Source organism: Macaca fascicularis, chromosome 10 (genome assembly GCF_037993035.2).
Source record: "Macaca fascicularis isolate 582-1 chromosome 10, T2T-MFA8v1.1".
NCBI lineage: Eukaryota > Metazoa > Chordata > Mammalia > Primates > Cercopithecidae > Macaca > Macaca fascicularis.
The window spans coordinates 86403000-86420037 of record NC_088384.1 but is presented as its reverse complement, the minus strand read 5'-3'; the positions used below and the strand labels follow the sequence as shown (position 1 = coordinate 86420037).

Sequence of the window (17038 nt, the reverse complement as noted above, 5' to 3'; positions counted from 1 at the left end):
TACTGGTGCCCCATCTCCCTTTTAGAGGAATTCCCCATTGTGCGAGGTCCTGATGGGGAGCACATCCTGGCACCTTCCCCCGGAACAGAAACCAAAAGAGGTCTGGCCCTTCTTTAAGTTGGCAGCAGGTAAGAGCTAGCGAAAGTCTGGCCAGATACACATTCTGGTGACTCCAGTCCTGGGAGTGGGACTCAAGAGTGAGGGTCACACAGAAATGGGGTTCATGGTGGAGGCAGAGCAGGCTCTCTGCCTAGCCCTGGCTGAGGCCTTTCTCTCACCCTTCCATCCCTCAGTCCCTCTGTTCCTTCCTTCCTGCTCCAGCTCTCGGATGAGTACTGCTACGTCCCCAAACCTCATCTTCCGTTCCTTGGATTCGGGGAGGCCCCACATCCTGCTGATAACCCTATTTCTGTGGCTTATAACTCAGGAGCCTGACTGATCCAGGGTACTAACGTGTACCCTGGGATCCTGTTCCCAGCCAAAGTTGGCAATGCCCTCAATTTTCTTGCCCTGGGATGAGAAACTGCAACAGGAAAGCAGAATAAAGATTTTTGTGTTCTGGAGCTGCATACCTGGCAGGCACCTGAGGGCAGAGAGCAAGTGTGATGTTGTAAGGGGGATTCCCAGAGTCAGAGAGATAAGAACATCCACTGAGAATTTAGCAGAGTCCAGACTTCTTACTCAGCAAAAGATTCAGATTCTGATACTACCAAGAGCTGGCAAGAATGAGAGGAAACCTTCACCTTTTCACCTTAGATAAGAGTGTCAACTTTGGGGAAAAATCTAGCAGTACCTAATAAATCTGAAGATGTCTCTTTTCTTTTTTGTGTTAATTTTTTTTTTTTTTTTTGACAGGATCTCGCTGTGTCACCCAGGCTCCAGTGCAGTGGCATGATCCTAGCTCACTGCAGCCTCAAACTCCTGGACTCAAGCAATCTTCCTGCCTCAGCCTCCTAAGTAGCTGGGACTACAGGCATGTGCCACCACACCCAGATAATTAAAAAAATTTTTTGTACAGATGATCTCTCTCTGTTTCCCAGGTTGGTCTTGAAATCTGGCCCCAAGTGATCTTCCTGCCTCAGGGTCCCAAAGTGTTGGGATTATAGATGTGAGACACGACGCCTGGCCTAATGTCTCTTTTCTAAATGTAGCAAATTAGCTTCTGGTGTATACCCTAGAGCAGCAGTTCTCAAACTCTGGTGCACAACAGCAGCTCCTAGAGAGCTTGTTGGAGTATAGGTCACTGCGTTCCACCACCGGTACGTCTGATTCAGTAGGTCTGAGAATTTGTATTTCTAACAGGTTCCCAGGTGATATTGATGCTGCTGGTCCAGGGATCACGCTCTCAGAACCACTGACCTAGAGAAACCCTTGTATATGTGTAGAAAGAGACAAAGATATTTATTGCAGCATTATTTAATAGCAAACAACTGCAAAAAGCTAACGCTCTGCCAAAGGAATAAATACATTGTGGTATATTCATACACCACTGCCAGATACCACATACACAATCCAGCCATGATAAATGACTGAGGTAGCTACAGTTATCATTGTGGACACAGCTCAAAGATGGGGCTGAGAGGAAAAAAGCAAGGTGCGCGGTGAATCATATAGTAAGAGCCATTTATATAAAGTTCAAGGACCTGCAAAGCAATATTTTGTAGCATTTGTTACTTGTAAATATGTATTCAGAGCAGAAGACATGAGACTAACCAACACTGAATTCAGGATCGTGGCACACAAATGTTTATTGTATTATTTTAAATTCTTGACTTTAGGTTTGAAATAGTTCACCCTAAAAATGCATAAAGAACAAAAGAATTTAGCCTCTACTGTGTCCTGGGGCAGGAGGAGGTCTACATTCTTTCTTCTCCTTCTCCACTAGCTCCCCTCCCAAGCCCTGTACCATCTTCAAGCTGAGGTCTTGAGCAGGGGAAGGTGACAAATTCTGAAGACAGGGGACTTGGGTTCCAAGAGCATTGGAGACTCGTGCCTCTGCACACTTTGTTAGTCATCCCCTCGTCCACTCTCCCCTCGTCCTCAGTAGTGGAACCCTGATTTTTATTTTATTTTTTGAGGCAAGGTCTTGCTCTGTTCCCCAGGCTGGAGTGCAGTAGCGCGACCTTGGTTCACTGAAGCCTGGACTTCCCGGGCTCAAGCAATCCTCCCTCCTCAGTCTCCCTAGTAGCTAGGACTACAGGTGTGCATCACCATGCCCGGCTAATTTGCATATTTTTTTGGTAGAGAAATGGTTTCGCCATGTTTCCCAGGTTGGTCTCAAACTCCCGGGCTCAAGCAATCCTCCTGTCTGAGGCTCCCAAAGTGCTGGGATTACAGGCCTGAGCCACAGCGCCTGGCCAGAACCCTGATATTAAGCGGAGTTTACGTCCTCTAAGACTACATTTCCCAGGCCCTTTGCAGCTATATGTGGTCATGTGCCTATGCTCTGACCAATGGGATGTGAGCGGGCATGCCCTGCGTAGCCCCTTGGGAAATGCTGGCACTGTTCTCCTCCCATTTTCCCTTCCACCTGCAGGACTGCAGGCTTGAGAGTGGAGCCATGGCAGATCCAGGAGGCAGAGGGATCTTACAGAAAGATAGCTTGGTGTGGCTGTATTAACCCAGGACTGCCCACCGCTGAGATTATTTCCTGGGGAAGGAAGGAAAGCATTGCCCATTTGTTTAGGTCACTGGGCCTTTCTGACGCACACTGACTGATGATGTCAGGTCTTCTGCCACGCAAGTCAGCACAGAGTCACATCAGTGGAGACCAAGGTGCCCTGCTCTGTGCCTCGGCACTGTGGAAGCCCACTGGACCTGAGATGCGACCCCACTACCAAAGAGCAAGGGGACCCTCAGTTGACTTGCGGTGATCTCTACCACCTGACAGAATAGGACTTCAAATTACAAATTTTGTTAAATTACAGAAAAACAAAGTAGCATTTCCTGCAAAATGAATCTGTGGACAGAGACTCACACCCTGACATGGTGTTGCCGCCCATTTTGCAGCTGAGAAAAACCAAGAATCAAGGAGGTGAAACGACATGTCCAGGGTCACACAGAATCGGCAGGGGTGGACCCACATCACTCTGCCCCACGCTGCCCTCTTAGAGCATCTGTCCAGGGCCTCCTGTGTCAGGCAGAGCCTGGGGCCATGGGGGTGAGCCACACATGGCCCCTACCCCTATAGGACAAACAGCTTGGTGGGAGGAATTGAAGTCCACAGAAGTGACAGCAAAGCAGGATGAGATAACAGGTCAAGATGGAGACAAAGCAAAGCTCTTACTGCTCTTAGAAGAGCTTAGAGGTCACTCAGCATGACTCCTGCAGTTTCAACTGGGGACACTGAGGCCAGAAGGGGTGGAGCTTTCCCCAAAGGCAGGCAGCCAAACTGCAAAGAAGCCTTAGTCCTCTGTTAGAGTTACAGTACTATTTGTTTTTGTTGTTGTTGTTTTTTTGTTTGTTTGTTTGTTTTTGAGCTGGAATCTCACTCTGTTGCCCAGACTGGAGTGTAGTGGTACGATCTCAGCTCATTGCAAACTCCGTCTCCCAGGTTCAAACGATTCTTGTGCCTCAGCCTCCCGAGTAGCTGGAATTACAGGCACCCGCCACCAAGCCCAGCTAATTTTTTTTTTTTGTATTTTTAGTAGAGACGGGGTTTCACCACGTTGGCCAGGCTGGTCTCGAACTCCTGACCTCAAAAAGCTTGGGTATATGCTGAAGGCCAAAGAACCCAACAAAGACCCTCCCAGACCTCAAAAAGTGTTGGCTCGCAGGATGGTGTTTAGCATCCTTCAACACCCCAGTCTTTGAAGGGTAGTGGCTCTTTCCGGCCTCATCCTTGACCCTGGCAGTTGGCTAGGATGCCCTCTTGTGCCTCTATGTTGTAATGGCACCTCTTGCTTTTCGACTTCTGATAGCCTGTCTGGTGTTTCATCATGTCTCTGTAACTCATTAGAAAAGCAGTGCTATTGCCTCTCTCTACCCCCTACCCTAAAGTCATGGGTGTAGGCACTTGAATGTTCACTTTGTGAATCATCAGTGATGACAAGAGTCTGTACAGCGTTGCTCTAGAAAGATCCAAACGATGGTTCTTAAACTTGACTGTGCATAACAATCTCCAGAGAGGCTTGTAAAGTGTCTGCTTTGGGCCAGGAATGTGCACTTTAACAAGTCCAAAATAAATGTAACAGGAATTTTGGAAGTGTCTTCCCTGTTCACAGTCTCCTTTCCCTGAGAACTGGCCCCAGTAATCATGTTTGTAGGGCATGACTCTGACCCTAGCCAATGGCTGTCTTTTCCAGGATGGACCAATTAGACCTTCCCTCTCCTGGCTGATGGACAATGGTCTGGGCTGGCCTTGACCTAAGGCTATCTGCAGATGGGAGGGTAGCGTGTTCCGATGCATATGTGTGACAAGCCTTGGTGGGCACTAGCTAACAGAGGCCCCGCTCCTCTGCACTGTCTGGCTTTGAGGTTCATGTGTTGCCATCTCCACCCAGATGCACTTAACCTGGGCTTGGACAATCAGAGCATCAGGTCCCCTTGACTACAGTGGTTGTAGGTTCAGACACAGGTGTGCATCCCCACGAGAGCTAGTCTTGGGGTTTTTGCTGAGGTCAACAGATGTGTGTGGAGATGTGTGTTTTCCTTTCCTATCTTTGGATCTAGGAGGATATAGATCAGAGCTGGTGGGTGCCACATGAGGGAAGAGCTTCTGGAGAATGGAGACCACACAGCAGAAGCAGAGCCAGGAGACACAGACAAAGACCAAAAAGAGTCATCTGTGCATGTGGATCCACCCTGGGGATCCATAAATTCTCTTCTTTTCTCAAGTCACATTGAGTTAGGTTTTCCGTCACTTGCAACCAAATGATTCCCGACTAATATAGAAGTAGAGAGAGACAAATAAATCAGATGCAGAGAGAGAAGCGGCAACCAGAACCTCATGGGCTCCTTAAGACAGAAAAAGTTTCTCACTGCCTCCCAGTCCTTCCCAAAGCTTGGCTGGTCCCATAGCTCCAAATAAAGTGACTTTTTCACTTGAGCTAGTTTTCTTCTGTCAAACTACAATAAAAATGGATGTAGCTCACTAGATAGCAAACAGATCACGGTGGAGCAGCTCTGCTTTGGCACGAATGAGGAGCCTGGAGCACCACCTACCCAACCTGATCACCCTGGTGCTCCAGGGGACACTGAGGCTCCAGGGAGCACACTTTGAAACCCCCTGGGTCCTTCTACACATTTCGGCCTCCATCGCTGTCCTCTCCCAGCCGAGATGCACATTTTAAAAGCATTTAAGCTCTAATTGCAACCTCCCCAAGTTTTCTTGGGACATCACAGTGGATGGCAGGCACCCCATGTAATTTCCATTAACAAACGTCTCCCATAATCAAGACCATCCTCCCTCAGTCAAAACACCAGTAGGCCACAAAAGCATGGCCCTGTGTTGCTCCAGCAGCTGGAGAGGCTTAGAATGAAATCTGAGTCACTCCATGTTTCCCCAAGCACCCGAGGGATAAGTCCAGACTTAGATGTCCATTTTATGGAGAATGACAGTGGAATCAAACACACCAGATTTGACAGTTTGCAAAGTGATAAAGGCTTATGACAACTCTGAATGCATGCATTAACCCATGGTTCAGTGATCCATTCATTCATTCACTCATTCATTCAACAAACAATTACTGAACCCCTATTCTGGGTCAGGTCCATTGCTGGGACTCAATGGTTATGAGCTTTGGGGGAGCTGTGTGACATTGGGCAAGGTACTTTACCTCTACAAGCCTCAGTTTTTCCAGCTGTAAATGGGAATAATAATGCTTATTTTGCAGGGCTGTTGTGATTAAAGGAGATGGTACATGAAAAACTGTTAGCTCAGACCACCTGCAGCAGGCATCTCATAAATAATACCATTATTATATTGAGAATGATGTGTTTTCTGCCCTCATGGGACTTAAAAATCTAAAGATGTGTAATGATGCAGGTTCCCAGATTGATATCCTGGCCCCATCACTCATTGAACAAGTCCCCTCCTCTCTGTGGGACTCAGTTTCCCCATCTGAAAAATTGTGGCAGCAATTCCTAACTCCACGTGACTTGTTATGAGGGATGTGCAAACCAGCAAGTGCTGGCACATAGTAGGTGCTCCTCTGTAAACCTAGGTTCCCTCCCCGTTCCCTCACCATCGTGACACATAGTGGGACTGTCAACCAACATCTGGACCCTTCTCCTCTTTCCCAGGTGAGCAAAAAGAAGGCAGAGATGTTGGTGAGGCTGGAAGGAGGCCAGCAGGCTCCAGGGACATGGTCTTTTGCCCTCTGGATGGTGACGTGCTCAGGGCAGAGATATTAGCCAGCAGCTTTGGTCCTAGGTGAAGGGCAGGCTTATTCTTTCTTTTGGGAACAGGGAATAACCTGTGTTCTTCAAACAAGGGTCCCTAAGCTCAGAGTCACCCATATCCTGAGAACTGCCGTAAGCACCTTGTTTCAACAGGAGTCAATGGCTCAACATGTGCAAGTGATTGCTGTATTTTTTTTTTCCATTTCAGGGTTTTGAGTGAATTTAGGGTCATCTCTGCCATATCATATCTTCCATCTGCCTTCACTCTGCAGAACTTCCCTGAGGGGGTCAAAAAGTGCAGGGTGACATCTGGGGCCCTGAAAATGTCACGTTCTCCTATGCAAGCTCGTGTCCTCAGCAGCCCACAGTGAGACTCTCATTGAAATTTCCTTAATACCCAAGCCAGAAACTCTAGCCCCATACATTTTTAAAAACAAGACTAATTTGGATAGATTTCTAGCATTTAAAAAAATCAAGAGATTTCACATTAAAAAGCGGGAATTTGAACTTCCTTGGAAAAAGTCAGAACATCTGCCAACACTGGGTCTGCTGTCACAGGGCAGCGAGTGGTTAGAGGTACATCAATAAGGCACATGCTCCCCAGGTTACTGCAGACCCTACCCCTCTCTATTGTATTCCAGTTACTGAGGGCAAAGGTCAGCTGCCCTGCGTTCTCTTCCTTGAGCTACCTCTTAACACCCACTTCCCTCACTCACAGTAGAACACAACGTAGAGCAGGGGTTCTCAAACTTGGACATGCATCAGATTCACCTAGAGGGCCTGTTAAAAACACAGGCTGCTGGGCCTTACCTTAGAGTTGCTGATTGAGTAGGTCTAGGCAGGGCCTGAGAATCCACATGGCTAACAGGTTCCCAGGTGATGCTGACCTTTGCTGGCCCTGGGCCCACACTTTGAGAACTACTAGTGTGAAATAGGGTTAAGAGCCAGACTGGTTGGATTGAAATTTCAGCTTTGCCCCTTACCTTTGCCATGTGACCTTGAACCAGTGCATTAACCTCTCTGTGCTTCAGTTTTCTCATCTGTAAAACAGGAATCCTCCTGGCTGACCTCCCAGATGTGCTGTGGGGGCCTGGGCAGGGCTGACACTCAAGCGGGTCTCCATTACATCACTGTTACTACCATTATTATCACCACCCACCCTGCCTGTGTTGGCATTTGTGATCCTGGAACTGCTTTGACAATCAGTGCAGAGCTTTTGGTTTTGATGCCAACATTTTTGGGGGTAGAGTTTCTTCATAATTGGGGTGTGCCCCGGGAAGTATGTCTTGCATGAGAACATCATGTCATGGTGAACTAAGGATTTAATACAGCTGTCCTGGAGGACTCCCGGGGGGTAAGAAGGATGGGGAAGGACAGCAAGACACCACTGCCCCCTGCCCCAAGGCAGTGAGACTGAGGCGGGCCAGACCCTGCTGAGGACCCTGCTCTGTCCTTGGGAAGGACCCAGAACCATGCAGGAGGGCCCCACACAGACAGTGCTGGGCAGTGCATCCTCCGATGCTCGCCTGGCAGTGCAGGATGCATGTTACCGATGACCAAGGGAAATAAACAACATCTGGGCACCCGCCTGCCCACTCAGGCCTCCACATATGGGAGGCAATCGCCACCACTGGAGGCTTGCTCAGAAGATCCCCCAGCACATTTCTGCCTGGGGGTGGATTGCACCATCCCTAGCAAGGGGGTGGGCTGTGGAGATGACTCCCAGCTTAGAAACTCCCTGGGATCAGGGCTAGAGGTTGCTAGCCCACTGGACCCTTCTCAGCACTCAGGAGGTGGGGGGACCAGCAGGGCAGAGCATTCAGCAGAATGTTGTGGTTGCCTTGGCTTTGGGGCCGGACAAACCACCACTTCCTAGCTGGGTGATATTGGGCCAGTGGCTTTACTATTCTGAGCTTTGGTCTTCTCTTCTGTGAAATGGGGACAATAGTAGCAACCACCTCCCAGGCAGTTGTGGGGATGCCATGAACTCATTCACGCAAAGTGCTTAGCACAGCTCACAGCAGATGAACGAGCACTCCGTTACTACTTGATTCATGCGAGATGCTCCCTTGAGAGCTGGGCCCAGCTTGCCTTGCTCACCTTTAAATTCCCACAGCCCTGCACATTGTAGGTGCCCATTAACTACCCATTTGTGATTATACCCATTATGCCTATTCATTATTTCTTAAATGAATGAATGAATGGTGGCTCAATAAAGGTTCTCAAAAACTGCTCTTAGGGTGCTCACAGCCTATTTGGGAGGACCAGGCCCATACAAATGTGGAGAAAGCCAATGACCTCCACCAAGCAGGGCTCAGAGCCAAGTGAAGGACCCAGGCAGGGTGGGAGTGAGAGTCCAGAGACTGGAGACATCAGGGGTGGTTTTCTAGGCAGGCAGATGTAGGGACAGAAGCTGAGGCCAGGGGCGGGACTGGTTTGTGTAGACAGAGGAAAGGTTTCTAAGAGAGGTGAGTACAAGATGACATTGTACTCAATTGGTAGAAAGGGCGGGGCTTGAGCAAGGAGCAGACGGCAAATCCCTGCTAAGGTGCCAATACAGGACACCTAAGGGGCTGATAGATAAGACTCTCAAAATACAGTAAGAATAGGCACACATCCAATATGGAAACTTTTCATCCTTTGCCCTCCAAACCCGCTTCTCCTGTCCATTTCAGTCAATGGCTACTCCACTCAGGGCTGAAGACTTCAGTGGCATCCTTGTCTCTTCTCTCTCCTTCATATCCTACTATTGGCACATCAGGAATCTGGTCAGTTCTACTTCTGAAATATGTCCGGGAATACTTCTCTCCACCTTCCCTGCCCCGACCCCCTTCCCTGCTCCTGCCCTCTTTCCCCACCACTCACCTTCTCTGGCTATGCTGGCCTCATCCTTCATGTTCCCCATCTGCCAAGACCACTCCCACCACAGGGCCTTTGCACTTGCTCTTCCTTTTGTCTGGAAGGCCCTTCCCACATTCACCCACAAGGCTCCCTCCCTCAAATGTCTCCTTGTGGGGACAAGAGTGATTCCTTCTTAGATGCTAATCTGCCACGTCGACTCCTGACTAACCTTGAGTCCAGTAATGCCTCCAAGATGTCTAGCTGAAGCATTAGTCTGTATGCAGAAACACTTATTTGCTGCGGGTTTCACTTTTCCTCCAAAACAAACCTTGATGCCGCTGCAGGAATCATAGGCTACGACGCCCATAGCACAGTGCCAGTCACCTGCGCACTCCTCTCAGAGCACGCAGACCTTTCTCCCCAAGATATATAAGCCCTGGGTCTGGGGGGTTACAGCTTGGAGATCTACCTATCTTGAGGCTGCCCAAGATCTTGCTCTGTTCATAAGTTCCCCAACTAATAACCCTTTACCAACAAATTGGAATTGTCTGCTTCATTCTTTGGTTTCTCAGCTCCTTCTGCATTTGGGGTCACCTTACGTATACAGCCCTTTCACAGAACACCCCTTCCCTGTGATCCCCCCAGACCTCCTGCCTGCAGCAGCATCACACCCACACCCCACTCCTCTCCTACGTTGCTATGTTCTTCATGCCATTTATCCCCACCTGATAGGGTCTAAATTTGGCAAGTGCTGTTGTCTCTTTCCCACCAGTGAAAGATGAGTTCCAGGAAGGCAGAGATGAGCCACGGCACACTGGACCAAGTATGCAGCTCCTGCCTTCTCACTTAACCAATTATTTCTTTTATAGCTGCTTACCATTCCGCATAGAGGGGCTGCAAAACTGATTCAAGCACTATTATCACACCCATTTCAGAGAGGAGGAAACTGAGGTTCAGAGTAATTATGCTGCTTGCCTGAGGTCACTTAATAAGAAGTGGAGCAGATATTCAAACCCAGGCAGTGTGACTCTGAACCTGAGGGTTATCCTTGAGGCTACACTGCAGTCTGGATACTCGACATATCCCCGTGCGCCTCCTCAGTCCTCCATGCAGAGTCCCTTACCTACTGAGGCCTTGCTAAGTTGCCAGTGCTGTGCTGAGGCCTTCTTCAGCGTCCACTTGACCTCACCTGAGACAGGAAATTGGCCAAATGGTGGCAGTGCAGGCTGCCCCAGGACTGACCCTGCCCCCTCTGCATTCCTCATCCATCCTCCCCTCACACCCAATAGACAGTGAGCAGATCAATAGGTGTGTGTTCAATCAGGGGATGAAATGCCCACTCCATCTCTCAAATTCTTCAGGAGTGAGTCTCTTGCCTCACAACTGGGACTTGGGGAGGATGGAGAAAAATTACCTGCTAAGTTGCAGCCACTGCTGGACATTCTGGCCAGAATCCTCTTTAGACATTGACCTATATGGGCTGGTCGCAGGGGTGGAGAGCGTGGTGGTAAAACCGGGGTTCAAACTCACATTTGTTGATTTCATGGCCAGTGGTGATCTCAGATTTCAACCCACATCAGAATCACCTGAGGCTGCTTATGAAAAACAAGAGGTGCTGTCGCCTCTCGACACATGCAGCTGTTTTAACATGAATGGTGTGCCCAGGGTTGTACGTGCATGAACTCGGAGATCTTCAAAAACTGCCCTGTGAGGTCAGCCAGGGCTTCCCAAACTGTAATATGCACACAAAGGGATTTAACTCAGGGATCTTGGGTTAAAATGTGGATTTTGATGCTAAAGTTCTGGAATGGGGCCGGGGTGCTGGCCCGAGAACTCACTTTAAGAAGCGAGGAGGGAGATGCTGTTATCATTCCTCATTTTACAGCTTAGGAAGCGAAGGCTCAGAGACCAACAACTCTAAGTGGTGGAGTTAGATTTAAAACCACAGCTGATGAAGACCCCAGACTCATTCTACTGTGTCACACTGCCTTACCCTGTTGGTCTGATGGTGAACGTGGAGGGGGACAATGGGAGTGATACTCAAAAGGGGCAACCTGACTGGGCACAGTGGCTCACGCCTGTAATCTCAGCATTTTGGGAGGCTAAGGCAGGTAGATCATAGGAGGGTCAGAGTTCAAGACCAGTCTGGCCAACATGGCAAAACCCCATCTCTACTAAAAATACAAAAATTAGCTGGGCATGGTGGTGCACACCTGTAATCCCAGCTACTCAGGAGGCTGAGGCTTGAGAATCACTTGAATCCAGGAGGCGGAGGTTGCATAAGCCAAGATTGCACCACTGCACTCCAGCCTGGGCGACAGAGTCGGACTCTGTTTCAAAAAAGATAAGATAAAATAAAATAAATAAAAAATAAAATAAAATAAAATATCAAAGGGGCAACCTGACTCCTTTCACCATTCATAGGAGGGGCATTTCCCCAAGTAGCCTGAGTTGGGGACAGTCCCGCCAGGCCCAGCATGACAGAAAAAAGAGGGGCTGGGTTTGTGTGTGTGTGATGTGTGTGTTTGCGGGACAGGGGCAGGTGTGTGCTGACGCATGAGACCCCTGTCTAAAGGGATTTGCCTGTCCCCAGGTTAAAGCATGGAGAAGGCCCGAGCCCCTGCTCCATGCTGGTCCTGCAGGGCTCAGCTGGGGCCCAAATCGGGGGTTGACACAGTGGAACAGGCTGCTTGTGCCTGGCATTCCCCACTTCCTGACCCACATCAACCAAATCTCTGCTTCCCCATCCTTATGGACCTGCCCTGGACCACATTTATTCTGCCCTCCATTAGCTACTCATTAAGAGAAATTGCATTTGTGTTTTTGGTGGGAGCCCTGGGGGTGCTGAGCAACCCAGAGCAACCACTAGTGACCTTCAGAAAAATAATATTAAAGAAAAAAGGGTTGTTTTTGGATTCCTCATCATTCGGCAAGCTGCGCTGAGGGTAGAGCAGCCAGCCGAGTTCGGGACCGGGGCAGAGAGTTTACCCTCCAGCTGGCTTCTCCAGACCCATCGGTCCAGAACTAGTGCCGTTAGCCGTGAACACAGAACTGTCACGAAGCTGTCCTGAGCATGAAACTGTTACCAACCAATCTGTCTGTGGAGTTGTTACAAAACTGTCTTGTGTGTGAATGTGTCACAATGTTGTCAAGTATGTGACTTTGTATAAGAAATCGTCGTGCCGTTGTCCTCTAGGTAACACTGCCAAGAAGTCGTCAAGTACATGCAGTTGCCGCTCATTTGAAAAACTACTGGGAAAAAGTTTCTTCTCTTTTCATGTATGAGGGACAGGTCGCTGTATGTGTGACCTTGAGCAACTTGCTGACAGGCACTGTGCGTGGCTGCTGCTTCTGCAATAACACTGCCTGGCACACAGTAGGTGCTCAATGAGTACTTGCCAAATGTCTCCTCAGGGCTGCAAAGTGGACTCAGATAGGTTCTGGTTCTTTCAGGGGCCGGCTTTGTCCCATAGTGGGCTGGGCTGGGTGCCTCAGGTAGGTCTGCTGCCTTTTGCATCCTTTCTGAGCCTGCTTTGGTTGTCTGGGTGCCTAGGGTAGGTCTGCTGCCTTTTGCATCCTCTCTGAGCCTGCTTTGGTTGTCTGGGTGCCTAGGGTAGGTCTGCTGCCTTTTGCATCCTCTCTGAGCCTGCTTGGGTTGTTGTAAAGTGCAGAGGCCTGTGTATGACGTGCCCAGCACTACTGGGGAAAATAAATGCTGGCTGCTAATTCCCTCTCTCCCTCTTGGGGGGGGGTTTATGATTCCTCAGGGCTCTTCAGGGTAGCAGAGGCCTCTCGTGGCTCTTTGGGAGGCTGTGGAAGCTTCAGCTTTGGCTGAGTAGGATGTTTGCTGTGGTTAGGACTCTGGCAGGACACCTCCAGTCAATCAGGATGCTCAGTGTCACAAGGATTGGGGGCAATGCCCACTGCTCCAAACCCAGGAGGCCTCCTCTGGTGGGGGGTGTGAGCTCCAGGATTCCAGGAAGGGTGGGAGGAAACCTAAGGAGAGCTGAAAGCTCGTAATTCCTAAGATAAGGCCGAGTGAGAAAGGTACCAGCTTTTGAAGTTTGTTCTGCAAACGACCTTCTTCACTTTTTTGCGTTGAAGCCCTGCAATCAGCAGAGCTCAGGGCTAGGAATTAGGGCCTTTACTCCTGTCCCAGCTTGGACTCAGATTCATTGTATGACCATCAGCAGGGCACCTCATTGCCCCCTGCCTCAGTTTCCCTATCAGAAAAACAGAGGCTTGGTCTTAATAAAGAACTTTTGAACTTTTTCTTAGCCAAAGGAGCCTTCTTTTTTCCAAGATGAAATGTGATATGAGAGATCGATTCCTAAAATGAATGAGTTGAACTGTTTTGGCTGAGGCCAGGATGGGGGTGGGGGTGAGGGTGAGGATCTCGAGCTGTCTTTTCGGTTTCCTTTGCCTACTTCTAGAGGCAGGCTCTGAGGGCTTGGATACTCCTTAAGGACCCTTTGAACCCCAGACTTCCACAGGGCTAATGCCTGTAAGGAAGGTGATATAACTTTGTGGGACTCTGGAGCCTGGGTTCATTCCCACACTAGCTTCTCTGAGCATTAGTTTTCCCATCTGTAAATGGGGATAAAGACTATGCTCACATGTTGTTGTGACAGTTCAGTAAGCTGGTTTTGTGTGTGGCATGCCAAAACAGGGTTTGGCTGACATGGGTTGCACAGCAAAGCGGGAGCTGCTAGCAGTTGTGGATCTCTTCTCTCATGAGCGAGACTGCCTCAACAACTCTGCGATATGGGTAGCGTTATCTGGTCTTGCAGACAAGGAAGCTAAGGCACAGAGAAGGTAAGTAAGTTGCCCAGATCACATAGCTGGTGAGTGGCAAACTCAAAGCCAGGCAGTCTTAGTAACAGATAGTTACTGTTATTTTAAGTACTGGGGAGAGACTAGGCCCCAGAATAGGTCCAAAATAAATACCCTCCTCACCTCATATAATTAAGCCCTAAGAAAGCTTAGAAATAGGCCGGGCATGGTGGTTCATGCCTGCAGTCCCAGCATTTTGGGAGGCTGAGGCGGGTGGATCACGAGGTCAGAGTTCAAGACCAGCCTGACCAAGATGGTGAAACCCTGTCTCTACTAAAAATACAAAACACCTGCACTGGGTGCGGTGGCAGGCACCTGTAATCCCATTACTTGTGAGGCTAAGGCAGGAGAATCGCGTGAACCTGGGCAGCAGAGGTTGCAGTGAGCCGAGATCGTGCCACTGCACTCCACCCTGGGTGACAGAGTGAGACTCTGTCTCAGAAAAAAAGAAAGCTTAGAAATATAACCAGCTCCCAGTGCTGAGAAGACTTGGGGCCCTGCTGCCAGTGAGCATCAGGAAAGGGGGCAGATCTAAAAGTCAGGGCTGACTGAGGCAGGCCCTTGGTCAATGTGTCCCTGCCAGTGTTCCTGGGACAGCCCCAGTTCTTCTCAGCCAGCAACCTGGGTACCTGGAGCTTCCAAGAGGTGGCGGAGAGTTGGGAATGCAGTTTGGGCCTCCAGCCACCTGGCACAAAGTAAGCATCTTCAGGGACCCTATTCTGGGTTTGGTCTCTCCCCATGGGCCTTCTTCAACACTCAAATCCTAGTACAAGGGAGAGAGCCCCAGATGTGGACTCTTGTCTAGTTCTGCAAGTCCTCAGGCAAGTGTCTCTGTCTCTGGGCTTCAGTTTCTCCATCTGTTAAATGGATGTTTAAACTCGGTGTTTCTAAAGGCCCACTGTTCACCCATCCATCCACCCGCCCACCCACCTACCCATCCACCTACCCATCTGCCCACCCATCTATCCATCCATCCATTCATCCATCCTTCCACCCACCCACCCATCTATCCATTCATCCATCCACACACCCACCCACTCATCTATCTACCCATCCATCCATCCATCCACCCACCCACCCACCTACCCATCCACCTACCCATCTGCCCACTCATCTATCCATCCATCCATTCATCCATCCTTCCACCCACCCACCCATCTATCCATTCATCCATCCACTCACCCACCCATCTATCCATCCATCCATCCACCCACCCACTCATCTATCCATTCATCCATCTATCCACCCACCCACCCATCATCCACCCAACCATCTATCCATCCATCCATCCATTCAGCAGATATTTCTTGAATACCATCTATGTGCCAGGATCCTTTATTTATTAAAGTTAAAAGACAAATCACAGACCTGTAGAAACATTTTAGAAAGACACACAAAATCATACTGGATTGGAAATGTAAATTTCCCAGACCCTTTTATTCACCAGTGACTCTCCAGCGCCATGCATAGGGCCACATGTCTACTAGGTACTCTGTAAAATACTTGTTGGATGTAAGAATGAATAGGACATATTTTGCTGTTCTAAAGAGAGCTGCCTCCTGAATCTGAGAGTGGAGTCAGACATCCTCTCTAGGACTTATTAATAGCTGAAAGTTACCAGAAAGCTTTGAGATCTGCCCAAAGTTATTAAGGATTGGAGTTTAAAAATATGACTGTGTATTGGGGGTGGGGGATGGGGGATGTGTGGAAAGCATGTCATGTTTGTAACCCTCTGTTACAACTTCAGTATCATCATTAAGCCAGTTACACACAAAGTAGCCAAGAATATCCTTAATATACAAAGAGCTCCTATAAATCAATAAGAAAAAGGGGAATGATCCAAGTGTGTTGAGGGAGAATGGGCAAAGACATTACAAGTAATTTAAAAAAGGAAGACAAACGGGACAATAACCATATGCAAAGCTGTTCTACTTTCCTAAGAATTTTCAAATTGAAGATGAGAACAAGAATGAAATACTACCATGACCTACAAGATACGGAAACTGTAAAAGACTCTGGTACCTTATTTTGAGAAGGCAATTTAGGCAGAGTCTATTATCTGTAGCATGAGGTAGTAACAGCATTTGACAGGCAGTGTCCTGAGTTCAGAGACGGGTAGGCACTTGTTAGGAGCCACACAGTGAGTCATGGGAGGGGAGGAGCTAGAACTCAGACCTCTGGATGGGCACCTTTGACTCTTTATCTCCAGCCAGCTGGTCCTCTCTATCTGGGCTAGTGTACAGCCTGGCCCCTGGCCCCTGACTGGGTAGCCCGGGTCTGCTATATCCATTGCTGCACCCTGCTCTGGGCCTGAGGATGGCTGGGACACTGCTATTCCAAATGACACGTCTCTCATGGTTACCCTGTCCTTCCCAGAGATGAATCTTTCAATTAGTCCTGCTGGGCAGCAGACTTAGAGGGTAGAGGTAGGACTCCAAGTCTGGGGATGAGATAAACCTGTTCTCAAATCCCAGCCCTACCTTTACTCCCTGGGACAGTTACTTAACCTCAGTTTGCTCATTTGTAAAATAAACACTGTCCAGGTGTGGTGGCTGACACCTGTAATCCCAGCACTTTGGGAGGCTGAGGTGGGAGGATCACTTAAGGCCAGGAATTTGAGACCAGCCTGGGCAACACAGTGAGACCCTTATCTCTATGAAAATAAAATTTAAAAAAATTAGCCAGGCATGATGATGCATACCTATAGTCCCAACTACACAGGAGGCTGAGGTGGGAGGATTGCTTGAGCCCTAGAGGTCAAGGCTGCAATGAGCTACGATCATGCTACTGTCTTCCAGTCTGGGTGACAGAGAGAGACCCTTTCTCAAAAACAAACAAACAAGATTAAAATGAACACAATCACCCACCCACTGAAAAGCTTGTTCCTTCTAGCCAGGCACTTTTCAAGGCACTGCGGATACATCAGTGAATGAGACAGACCTTCCCCTTATGAAGTTTACATCCTAAGTGGGAGAGGGAGATCATTTCAGAGAATGACAGGGAATTGAATCTGGGTACACAG

General features: G+C 48.9%; 1 protein-coding gene and 1 long non-coding RNA gene across 2 annotated transcripts in view; one reads left to right on the top strand and one right to left on the bottom strand.

Annotated features, from left to right (window-relative positions):
• LOC135965621 (uncharacterized) overlaps positions 1-989 on the top strand; it is a 54224-nt gene extending 53235 nt beyond the window's left edge. Inside the window, exon 3 of the long non-coding RNA XR_010578609.2 lies at positions 856-989. This is a non-coding gene — a long non-coding RNA (uncharacterized lncRNA). The remainder of the gene's footprint in view (positions 1-855) is intronic.
• The window catches only part of RSPO4 (R-spondin 4), a 43963-nt gene that overhangs the window by 11297 nt on the left and 15628 nt on the right, over positions 1-17038 (bottom strand). The window lies entirely within an intron of this gene.